A 12,873-nucleotide genomic window follows, 5' to 3' on the forward strand; every position below is an offset into this window, starting at 1 on the left:
CTAACATGGATTCAAATTAGACTCAGCATGCAGCTAATGGTGTAACTACTCTAAGTAAAATAAAATAAAGTAGGGTGCTGGTTATGATCAAGGACACTTGCCGTAAGATTGGGATGGATAAGAACGTCGGTCCTGCATGTTCACGTGCTGACGATCGCCTTCTGCTGCAACAAGCATCACACAAGGGAACAAACAAATCCTAAGAAAACAATACACCAAGCATTATAAAATCATTTGATAAAACACGTGAACCACTGAGACCCGACACTAGTAGAGAACTAGTCTTTAGTCCCGGTTGGTAGGGTGCATATCTCCCGAAAATCCATCCGGGATAAACCAACCGGGACAAAAGGGGGGTCTTTAGTCCCGGGTCTTTCAACCGGGAGTAAAGGTCACCCTTTAGTCCCGGTTGGTGTCACCAACCAGGACTAAAGGGCCTGCCACACCAGGCGCGGGACAGGCCCTTTACTCTCGGTTGGTAAAAGCAACCGGGAGTAAAGTGTGCCCCTTTAGTCCCGGTTGGGTTTCCCAACAGGGAGCAAAGGGTTACCCTTTAGTCCCGGTTGGATTTCCCAACCGGGACTAAATGGCGCCCTGCATGGCGCCTGAAATTTTCATGCATCATGTACGTAGTACCGCGGCCCTTTTGTTAACCTTTAGTAGTTGAGATTTTTTTTATAATGAAATCAACTAGTATTTAAATGAATGAAATTTGTAATTATACAATTACTATATATATATACACAATTCATATACACAATTCAACTAGTACAAATCGATCTTAGCGCGTATTATATATACAAATAAATCAAACTATATATCTACAATCTTCCCGTCGAGGTGTTGCTTAGAGCGTCTAATTGTCGTCCATTATAATAAAATTCTTCTTTTGAATTTACCACCTCGTCCATTAGGAATCCAATGAGACCTTCACATATTGCCGCTACTCTTTCTTTCTTCAAGAGTCCTTGTTGAATATTTAACATCTATAATTTGGAAATTTGTGAATGTTACACAAACAATTAAATATAAGGAGCTAGAAAATAATTAACTAGTAATAGTTTTATTTTACATACTTAAAAGTTGTGCGGCGTCATGTTTAGTCCCTTGGGTCCTAGAAAACTGTGCATGTGCTCACAGATGTAGTAGCCACATAGATTATTCCCGGGTTCCTGTCTTAAGCACTTTGGTGCGAAAAAAATAAGTTATGAAATGTTCGTGTTATACAATGTACTAAATGTGCAGACTTCATACGTACCGGGAAGTCTGTGTTCCATGTATGTTTTTCTTTGAATGGACCTTTGTGTGTCCTTATGAATTATTTCCATGCGCTGCGGATTAGAATAATGAATGATATAGTGTAACAGGGATAAAATTTAGAAAACAAACTTTTGCATAGAGATAAAGGTCCAGAATTATTACAAGCCTAGCATGTCTTGCATGTCTTGGTACTCTACCGGATCTTTCCTCAACGAATCGAAGACAGTGACGTGGCTTCTTTCAGGCTCAATTATAATAAGGATCCAGTGGAAGCTGCGTACGTAAAATGTTCATGCATATTAGAGCTAACTAACAATAATCAGGTAAGGAAAAAGACAACGAAAGTAAACTTTATACACACACTTACTTGAAGTTGTATGGAAGTAGTATGAAATCCTTGAAATTTTTGTTTGTCTAGGAAATTGTATACTTCCACCAAGGTTTTTTCCGGCGATAATTGTATCTGTTTTTGGTTAACTACGGATGGATCCATAAAGCCAATATGTAGGAACGCCTCTCGTCGGCACGTCTGAATTAGCATTCTACATAAAATGGAAGACGAAGTTAGTACGGTGATGCACGCAAAAAAAAATATTGATATGAGCCAAAATTTACATGTAGAGATAAACGGACACTTACAGAGCCCAAGCGCTGATCAGAGAGACGTCCAGGGTATCATGATGGTACACTTCGTATATATCCTTGAAGTCTAGCCACAGAACTTTCTCGCCTTCGTTGTAAAAATCTATCGGTTTTACCTTAAGGCCGAACATCTTCCTCGAGTTGGCGGACACCTTCATGTACCATTCATGGAATTCGTACATCCTTGTTGATAGCTTCCGTACCAACTCAGGCCTTACTAGAGGTTTGCCTAGCTCATAAGTCCATCTCGACTCAGGGAGCGGTGCAGTTGGCGTCTCAACTTGCCCTAAACATTCATCAAGTCCCAGTCCTGTTTCTTGCATGAATTTCAATAATTCTGCTTGTTGATCCAAGGGCATTGCTGCTACCCTTTGAGCGTCTTTTTTTGATAAATGCCCGAGGTCGGGGACAGCACCACTGGAAGATGACTTTCCTTTCCTTTTGTCCATTTCATCAGCCTTAATTAAAGCCCGTTCGTAGTTTGATAAGAGTGATATCCTTTTCTTGGCTCCTTCTTCCATCCTGATAAAAGAATTTAAAAAGTTTAAATCTCTTCGATTTACTGGTGGTGGCTCCATCTTCCTTGCTTTTTTTTTTCTTCGGCTTGTTTCTTGAACCATGCACTGGCCTCTGCTTGGATTTCTGCCCACTGTTCTGCATGAATCATTGCCTCCCAGCGTTGCTTGGGAGGTGGTGCTCGTGACTTCTTTAGTGGTGTTGCAGGTTCCTTCATTGAGGCTGCTCTTGGTCCTGGCGACGGTGATCGGGGAGGGGTGTTGTTATTGTCGTCGTCGCTCCCACCACTAGGATGTGGTGGAGATGGAGACCTTGATATAGCAGGAAGCGACGGTCCTGGAGCAGGTTGTGCAAGAGATGACGGTCTCGAGATAATTTGAATGAATTTCTACAAAATTTCTAACTAATTACTACTAATTACTACTAATTTCTACTAATTTGATTTTCTAACTAATATACAAATATCTATTGATTTTCTAACTAATCTACTAATTTATATTCATTTTCTAACTAAAAAATAAAAAAGGCCCTTGCTGACGCAAGTTGGTGGGCTTGCGTCAGCAAGAGCCCTTCGTTCCCGGCGCCAGTGCCGGCGGACCTCGCACAGTCGATGGTGCCTAGCTTGGGCGACGAGGTGGCCGGGGCAGCGGGACGGCGGCGGCGGGAACGGAGCGAGGTGGCTGCAGCAACGACGGGCGGAGGCGGCCGGCGACGAGGGACGGAGGCAGTGCGCGCGTCAGAGGTGGCGACGAGGAGGCCCCGCGACGGACGAGGGCACGGCGGCGACAGAGGAGGTGGCGTTGACGGAGGCGGCGACAAGGCCCCGCGATGGAGGTGACCGGCGGCGACGAGGTCGAGGGGGCGCGACGAAGGAGGATCGGAGGCGGGCCGGGGCGATGGAGGAGGAGGCGGTCCGGGCGTGGGCCAGGCGGTTGGGCGGCGGGACGACGATGGCCGAGGCAATGGGGGACAACGACGACGACGGTCGGTGAGGGAGGCGGACGGGTGGCGACGGAGCAGGCGAGTGGGCGCGGGATCTTGGCGGTGGGGTGAAAATTTGGCTAAGTGTAACTAGCGTGGGGGGTAGAAGAGGCTACAATGCCTTTTATCCCCCCCCACTTTTATCCCGATTCATAATGGCACCCGGGACTAAAGGCCCTTTTGTCCCGGGTGCCAACACCAACCGGGACAAAAGCCCCCCCCCTTTTATCCCGGTTGCTAACAGGGTACGTCCCCCGGCGGGAATCGAAACCAACCCTTTTGTCCCGGGTGCCAACACCAACCGGGACAAAACGGCCCCCCCTTTATCCCGGTTGGTAACTGTAATTGGGATAAAAGGGTACGTCCCAGGCGGGAATCGAAAGCGACCCTTTTATCCCGGTTGCAGTTGTCCACTGGGATAAAAGGGGGGCTTTTTGTCCCGGTTTCTATTGGCACTTGGGATAAATTGACTTTTCCCACAATTTCATCTCCTACCTATTTTATGGAAAAGGATTTTATTTATGTTTTCACTGCATTTTAGGATGCAAAAACAAAAAACTTCACATATTTTGAACATGCAAAATATATTTAATTAGCGAGTATATTGACAATAAGTGTGATTTAGTCATTAATTCTATACCAGTTCATTTAGCCTCTAAAATAATTATTTTACTACATCGCTATGATCAAGAAATTATTCAATTAAATAATTTTAATGCGCAAAAAAATTCATGTATGTATGTGGTTAACATTGTTCATGTTTATCTAATAAATCTTCACTTAACAAATTTAAGAACACATGAAATCATACATAGGTTAAATTAAAAATTGTATCAAGTACTACACAAAGGTCATGTAAATTTAGCGCATTACAACACAACATTGTAAAATTTCTTCTTCACGAAAGTTCCTTGATCATGATCGCGGCGTAAGTACGGAGCCTCTTCTTTGGATTGCAGGAGCGAATGGAGGCATGCCATCAAACTGATCAAAATCATCTGATTGGTCTGTTTTATCCTCGACTCCCACGATTTTTCTTTTACCTGGAAGAACTATGTGGCACTTTGGCTCCCATGTCTCCTCTAGATTTCTCTTGGGTTTGCTACACATGTCCTTAACATAGAACACCTGATGCACATCATTGGCAAGTATGAATGGGTCATCACTGTATCCAATCTTGCTCAGATCTGCTATTGTCATTCCGTACTGATCTTTGGTTACAGCAGTTAGCTTCACCCAATTGCAAAGAAATAGAGGGATGTACAGCGATCCGTATTCGAGTTCCCATATCTCCTATATGAAACCATAATACGACTCCTTGCTCTCGTGTAAAATGTATAACCATTTATCTCATAGCCTTGGAATTTCACGATTGTGCTAGCAGGTCCCCTGGCTAACTAAGCGAGCTGTGGGTGAATCTCGGAGTTACCCATAAGTTGTTGGCGCAACCAGGAGGGAAAAGTTTCCATGTGATGACGTGTAAGCCAAGCATCGGATTTGGTCGGGTTTTTGGAAACTACCATCTGCCTGTGCTGCTCGATATACGGAGACACAAAGGATGACTATTGTAAAACAGTGTAGTGTGCCTTGTCGAACAAATCTGTATCACTGCTCAAACTTGATTTCCTTCCAAGGGTGCCCATTCTCCGGAGCCTCCCCTTGTGGCGTGAAGTTGGAACCCCAATCGAGTCAATTGAATCAATAAAATCAACACAAAACTCGATCACCTCCTCTGTTCCATATCCCTTGGCGATGCTTTCTTCTGGACGGGCACGATTAAGAATATAGTTTTTTAGGACTACCATGAACCTCTCGAAAGGCCACATATTGTGTAGGTATACAGGTCCGAGAATACCAATCTCTTTTACGAGGTGAACCAGTAAGTGCGTCATAATATTGAAGAAGGATGGTGGAAATAACAACTCAAAACTGATAAGACATTGCACCACATCGTTTTGTAGCTTTGATAGTTTGGATGTATCGATTGCCTTCTGCGAAATCGCATTGAGAAACGCGCATAGCTTTACGAGCGGCAACCGAACATTTTCTAGTAGAACACCCCTTAGTGCAACCGGAAGCAACTGGGTCATCAACATGTGGCAGTCATGGGCCTTGAGATTTGTCAACTTCTTTTGTTTCATATTTTTTATTCTCTTTATATTCGAGGAGTACCCAGACAGGACCTTCATACTATTCAAGCATTCAAACATGGTATCCTTCTCTTCCTTGCTGAGAGTGTAACTAGCAGGACATAAGTAGTGTTGTCTATTATCTCTCTTTTCCGGATGTAGGTCATCTCATTGCCCCATGGCTTTTAGGTCTTGTCATGCTTCCAATGTATCTTTCGAGGTCCCATAAACACCCATGAAGCCTAACATGTTCACGCAAAAATTCTTCGTCAGGTGCATCACATCTATTGCGTTGCGAACCTCTAGGATTTTACAATAAGGTAGCTCCCAAAATATTGACTTTTTCTTCCACATGGGTGCACGCCCGTTATCATCGTTCAGAACAGGTTGGCTACCATGACCCTTTCCAAAGACTACATTTACATACTTTATCATCTCGAAGACACGCTTTCCATTACGGTGTGCAGATTTTTTACGATGGTCTGGCGCCCCTTTGAAATGCATCCCGCTCTTTCTCAGCTGGTGGTGAGCAGGGAGAAATCGACGATGAACCATATAGACCACCTTCTTACAGTGCTTCAACTACATGCTATCTGTGTTGTCTAAACAGTGGGTGCAAGCCCAATATCCCTTATTTGTCTATCCCGAAAGGTTAGTCAGTGCAGGCCAATCATTGATGGTTATGAAAAACAATGCTCGTAGATTAAAGATCTCTTGTCTATCCTCATCCCACACTCGTACACCTTTTTCCTTCCAGAGCTATAAAAGGTCATCAAGCAACGGTCTTAGGTACACGTCAATGTCGTTGCCGGGTTGTTTGGGGCCTTGGATAAGCGCCGACATCATAATGAACTTCCGCTTCATGCACAGCCAAGGAGGAAGGTTGAACATACATAGGGTCACAGGCCAAGTACTATGGCCACTACTTAACTCACCGAATGGATTGAATCCATCAGTACTTAAACCAAACCTTATGTTCCTTGCTTCACTTTCAAAGTTCGGGAATGCTCTATCAATTGATCTCCACTGGGTCCCATTTGCGGGGTGTCTCAGCATCTCATCTTCCATACGTTCTTCTTTGTGCCATCGCATCAACTTAGCATTCGCCTTATTCTTGAACAAGAGCTTCAAGCGTGTTATTATAGGGAAATACCACATCACATTCGCGGGAACTCTCTTCTTGGGAGACTGCCCCTCGACATCACCAGGATCATCTCATCTGATCTTATACCGCAGCGCTTCGCAGACGGGACAAACATCCATTTTCTCGTATTCATCACCACGATAGAGGATACAGTCATTAGGGCATGCGTGTATCTTCTGAACATCCAATCCGAGAGGGCAAATAATCCGTTTAGCTTCATATGTTGTGGACGGTAATTCATTATTCTCGGGAAGAATCTTCTTGACAATGTTCAACATCCCTTGAAATGCCTTATCGGACACACCATTGTTTGTCTTCCATTACACAAATTCTAGTGTCGTACCTAGTTTTTTATAGCCCTGCTGGCAATCTGGGTATAACAATTTTTGGTGATCATCTATCATGCGCTGCAACTTTGCTGCTTCCTTCTCAGTTTCACAATCTCCGTGTGCATCTCGTAGCACCTGACCAAGGTCATCAGTAGGGTCATTTTCTGCAAACTCATCTTCATCAGCCTCGCCCATTGTAGTATCTGCAAAATCTTGGCCTACAACCCAGTCCGGAATGCTGTCATCTTCCTCCTCCTCCTCCTCGCCGTCTTCCATTATAACCCCTCGTTCACCGTGGTTGGTCCAAACCAAATAGTTAGGCATGAAACCGTATTGAAACAAGTGGCTGTGAATAGTCCCCTAGGAATTCTTTGAATAGTCCTTCTTGTTATTGCATTGGAAGCATGAACAACATACGAACCCATTCTCTGGCTTGTTCGCTTTGGCCATTTTGAGAAAATAATGCAAGCCATTAATAAACACCTTGCTCCGCCTGTCTGCATTATACATCCATTGCCGGTCCATCTGCATTGTATTACGCATGAAAATGGATTACACTTGACAATGGATTACGCGTGAAAATTGATTACACTTGAAAATAGATTCCGCGTGAAAATTGATTACACTTGAAAATGGATTACGCGTGACAATTGATTACACTTGAAAATGGATTCACGATTGAAAGCATGTCAAACATTGTAGTGCAAATAATGCTGAAAGTTTAGATATAGATACAAATACACATATTTAAATTAAAGATCCAAACAACATGATACAATACAACAAGCCATCCATTGGTTATTATCTAGGAGGACTTTAAGCATCCTTGGGCGGTGAAGACGAAGATTTCGTTGACCCAGCCTCATCCTGTGGTTTATTTGTGCCGCCTGAAACGGTAGTACTAAGTGGACGTGAAACATCTGGGACTAAGGATGGAGCATAACGACCACCAAAAGGAGGTTCCTAACCCACGGCAACAGCTTCTTCATGACGTTTCTGCAAATAATGAAGCATTGCTTTTTTCAACGCGCTCATTTTCTTTGGCTTATGTTGAGGGCCAACTATGATTTTTCCCTTGCCGAGAGAGGAACGACGATCGCCCCCACCATCGCCACTTCCTCCAGTAGCAGAAGCTATCTATGTACAAAAATTCTTACCTTAGCACTGCAAAAGTTGTTGAACTTGAAGACCATGATCATCTCGCGAGCATGTCCTCAACTGGGCGGCACTGCACTTCGTCATGAAAGAGGTTCAATTCTACAGAAAAGGGGACACAGTCACGATGTCTGTATCCACTCTTTCTCATAGAATCGAACCTCCTTCTTGACATACGTTGCTGCTCGGCAGAGAATATCCTCGCCAAGAGGAACACGGTATGCAAGTTCAACAAGTATGGATTTGAAAAACCATATTGAATTTGATAAGATAAACCGTCTAGACAAGGTAGCATCATTCTTAACCCACTGCAAGAATACATACTATATATGACACATCAATCTCCCTCACATTCTAGCTCAAAATATCTCTCCATTTTCTACTTCATCACATTCTAGCAAATAAACTTAATTTCCATCTCCAAAGCATAAATCAAAGCGTAACAAGAGAATGAAGTAGCAAACCTTCACAACACTTGTGTTGGCTGAGTGAAATTCCCACAAAAATGAGGGAAAAAAATTCGGGTAGCACCTCCCTTGCTTCGGCACCACCGGAGAGTGGTGAAGCTCAGCTCTCTGTCTATGTGGTGGACTGGCTCGGGCTGGAGTTGGAAGAAAGGCCTCTGTCTTGGTATATAATAGGGATGAGTTTTTATCCCAGTTAAAAACTCCAACCGAGATAAAAAAGAACACCTTTTATCCCGATTGAAAGTTTACTCCCGGTTGGTAATTCCAACCGGGACAAAAGGGTGGCCCCACCGACATCCTGGAACTAGCCGTTGCAACCGGGCCTAAAGGTTGCAAATACCAACCGGGAGAAAATTCCCCCTCCATTTTTGCTTACCGTGGCGCATCCCCTTTTGTCCCGGGCCAACTTTAAACCGGGATAAAAGGGGGCGCATCGAAAGTCAATTCTCTACTAGTGAGAGTTATGATAAGAAAGGGATAAACTTATGAAGTTCTAAGGGCTAGCAGTGAGTATAATAAGGAACAGTAGATAGAGAAATTCAATAGAATAAAGGAAATTGCATTGCCGAATGAATATTTATGGAACTGCTGGACATATATTCTTCAGTGGAAAAGAGTGTATATGACATCAATATGATGTAATTAATACTGATCTCATCAAGGTATAAAGCTAGCTGGGAAAACACGTGAGTTCTAGCTAGTTGGGTGCATGGTCTGCTTACCGACGATGGTCGACGGCAGCGGCAAAGCGATGATGAACGACGACGAGGAAGGAGTGCATGGAACTTGTTACTTGTCGACATACGGTGCGACTAGGATCCTCCTTCAGACACTTGTGATGAAGATAGGAAGAAGGGATCAAGAGAGAGATGTGTAAGAGGTAGGACAAACATGCGATTGGCGTAACCTTGCTAGCGAGCTGCGACCATGCGTCTCTGGCCGGCGGCAACGAGTCTTGCAAGATAGCACGTGAGAGGGACAAAGATGGAGTGGAGGGTGGTGCTTGCTAGGGAGAGTCTCCTTTTTATAGCTGTGCAGAGAGGGAGCAGAAGGGTCATGACAAGATGAATGACCGGTGTTGGTGCTCCACTCACTACGGGAAGCAGTAAGTTTGCCGAGTGCCCCAGGCACTCGGCGAAGGCCCAAAAACACTTGGCAAAGTGCCCCATGGATCTCGCTGCGCCACCGCCGTCTCCCTCCCCCTTGCCCATGCCGCCGCCGTCCCCTCCGCCCTTGCCTCGCACGCGCCGCCGTCTCCCTCCCTCTCCATGGATCTCGCCGTTGGGGGAGGGAGGGAGGGAGGGGGCAGCCCCAGCCGCCGGATGTCGCCGGTAGGGAGGGGGCGGCCGGAGAGGGAGAGGGAGGGAGAAGGAGGAGGGGGGGCCTCTGCCACTCGGGTCTCGCCGGTGAGAGGGAGAAGGAGGGGGCCAGCGCCCAAATCTCACTGATGAGAGGGAGAAAGAGGGGGCCGCCGCCCGGATCTCGCCGAGGAGGGGCATGGGGAGGGGGCGGCCGCCGGGGGAAGGATTGGCGGCCGGCCACCGCCGGATCTGGCCCCGAGGGGAGGAGCCGCCGCCAGATTTGGCCTGGAGGGGAGGTGCTGCCGCCACATCCGGGCCTGGGAGGGGGAGAGGCACCGGAGAGAAGGGGAGGGGGAAGAGGTGCCGGGGGGAGGGAGGGCCGCCTCCCATCCTCGCCCGGATCTGGCCCCCGGCCGCCGGGGGGAGAAGGGGAGAAGGGAGGCGCCATCCGGTGGGAGGGGACGAGGGAAGCGCCATCCGGCGGGAGGGAAGGGACGGTGTATGGCGGCGTGGGTGGGGCAGCCGGGGTTCGGCGTGGGTGGGGGAGGAGGGGGCGGCGTGAGGGGAGGCACGGATGGGGGTTGTGGCATGCGGCGTGGGGGTTTGCGGGACTTGAGGGGGGCGACGTGAGGGGAGGCGGGCCCGGTGCGGGGAAAAAAATCGCCGAGTGTCCTATGTGTGACACTCGGTAAAGGGTTTCTTTGCCGAGTTTCTAACCTAGGACACTCGGCAAAGTTGTTTTAAAAAAATGAAAAAATATCCAACAATTCCAAAAAAATACCAAAATTGCACATGAAACAATATATGTTCTCTATTGACTATACAAAAAGTTTGTAGTCAAACCAAAACTCGACCGTCACTTTGACTCCAAATCTTATCGAATCCTTCTCAAAGTTACTATTCTTCTTCTGAGATACTTCGGTTTGTAAACATCGTACGTGACGAATGTGCAAAACCTTCTTAATTTTTTTCCACAGCCTCGACGTATTATATCATCACATCATGACAAATCTCATGATTTTCAGACTTCGCTTATTTTTTTTACAATTTAAAAATTCTACTGCCACACGTTCATGGTCGTGTTTCCTGAACAAGATGTTCGAAATTTCTTTTCATTTCATGGGTCAGGTCTCAAATTGGGCCAAATAACATGAATATCATTTTTCTACTCATTTTATTCTATAATTTGAATCACTTGCGGTTCAAATTTGACTTATACCAAAAATTTCCTTGAAATGCAATTAATTAAATAAATATAGCAAATAAATTCAAAAATATACCAAATTTTAACATGGAGTACCACATGTTGTATGTGGGGAGTAGAAAAAATTTCAAGGTGAAAAGAGAAAAAAACTTATTTTTTTGCCGAGTGTCAAAAAACACTCGGCAAACTCCCTTCTTTGCCGAGTACCACATCTTTTTTGACACTCGCAAAGCTCCCTTTTTGCCGAGTGTTTTTTTACACTCGGCAAAGAGGGGGGGTTTGCCGAGTATTTTTTTTTGACATTCGGCAAAGCCCCGATTTGCCGAGTGTTTTTTCTTTGCCGAGTGTTCGAAGAAAAATACTCGTCAAATAGCTTGTTTGCCGAGTTTTCGAAAAAAAACACTTGGTAAAGAAAAAACACTCAGCAATTTTTAGCTTACCCGTAGTGACCGGAGCTTCACGTTAATGCCACTAGGATGACTGTTTGCATCTGCGATGGTGGAGATTGAAGAAAGATCGAGTGGGCAGCTGGTTTGATTATTAGTGGGAGTCGGTTTGTTTTGACATTGACAGCAGACGTGCAGAGCTCAAAGGTCTTAGGCCAAGGTGGATGCTGGATAGGGAGGACTAACGATGATATATGTAGGAAGGAGAAAAGTAGTAGTAACGTGGCCGGCTTTTGGTTAACAACAAAAGAGATTAATAGAGAGATAGGAAATAGGTTTGGTACTAGCTTATTGACGTATGAAAGATATGGTTCAATCTTGCATGCATGGATAAATCACGTGCAAAGAATGAAGGTCAAAAGAAAAGGAGAGAAGAAATAGAAAGAAAGGAAACTGGGGTTCAAGAGATATTTAGCCACAGATAGATTGAAATGATTAGAATTTCCGAAACCGTCTCGTATTTGAAAAACAACTTAAATTCATTTTTCATCCAAAACATTATGCACTCAGGCATGAATGCAACATCCTATCAACTTGATTTAAAATTACCAAAAAATTTATTTTCTCTATCTAAATTGATAACAAGACAGTTGGTTGAAAATTTTTAGAAAAATAACGAAATCATTTACTTTATTTATGTTTTCTATTCACAACCCAAAATGGAAATTTTGGGTGTGACAAAAACTCCGTACTCCTTTACATGGCAGAATTAGTTCTTTTTACATGGCAGAAAAAGTTCAGTAGAAACATTATGCAATACATATTAAAAATATATCTGCCATAAATACGGAACGCTATACAACATAAGAGATAAGCTGCTTGGTAAATGCAAAGTTCTATCAGATGTACTCTGCATCGCATAGCTAACCAAGTATGCAATCTCTTCAAAGATCAGGGCTGAACATAACATACAGAATGTGGCCCCTAATTAATTGTCAAACCTTGATATCAAAGTCATCAAATGACTTTGATTCGTCTTCTGTCGGTGCCAAATATGGTGGTAGATTTTATGCCCTGAATAATTTAACTACATAGGAGATGGATATATTTTAAAACATTGAAGCATTACAACAGTACAATAACATCCGAGGTGCCCAACATGACAAACCTAAAGAGCACCTTCCCTAGGATAAAATGCCTCGTAATGTAAATTGGTGGAGCACAACTAATGTTCTACTGGGTGAACCGGGAAGTTTCCCCTTCCTCGCTGTTTTGGAGGAACATTCTGCCTCCTGCTTCTTCATCTTCATGGAGGAGTTGCGCCTTACAAGCTTTGAATTCTTCCTCCTGCTATTTCAG

This window comes from Setaria italica, chromosome II (assembly GCF_000263155.2).
Source record: "Setaria italica strain Yugu1 chromosome II, Setaria_italica_v2.0, whole genome shotgun sequence".
NCBI lineage: Eukaryota > Viridiplantae > Streptophyta > Magnoliopsida > Poales > Poaceae > Setaria > Setaria italica.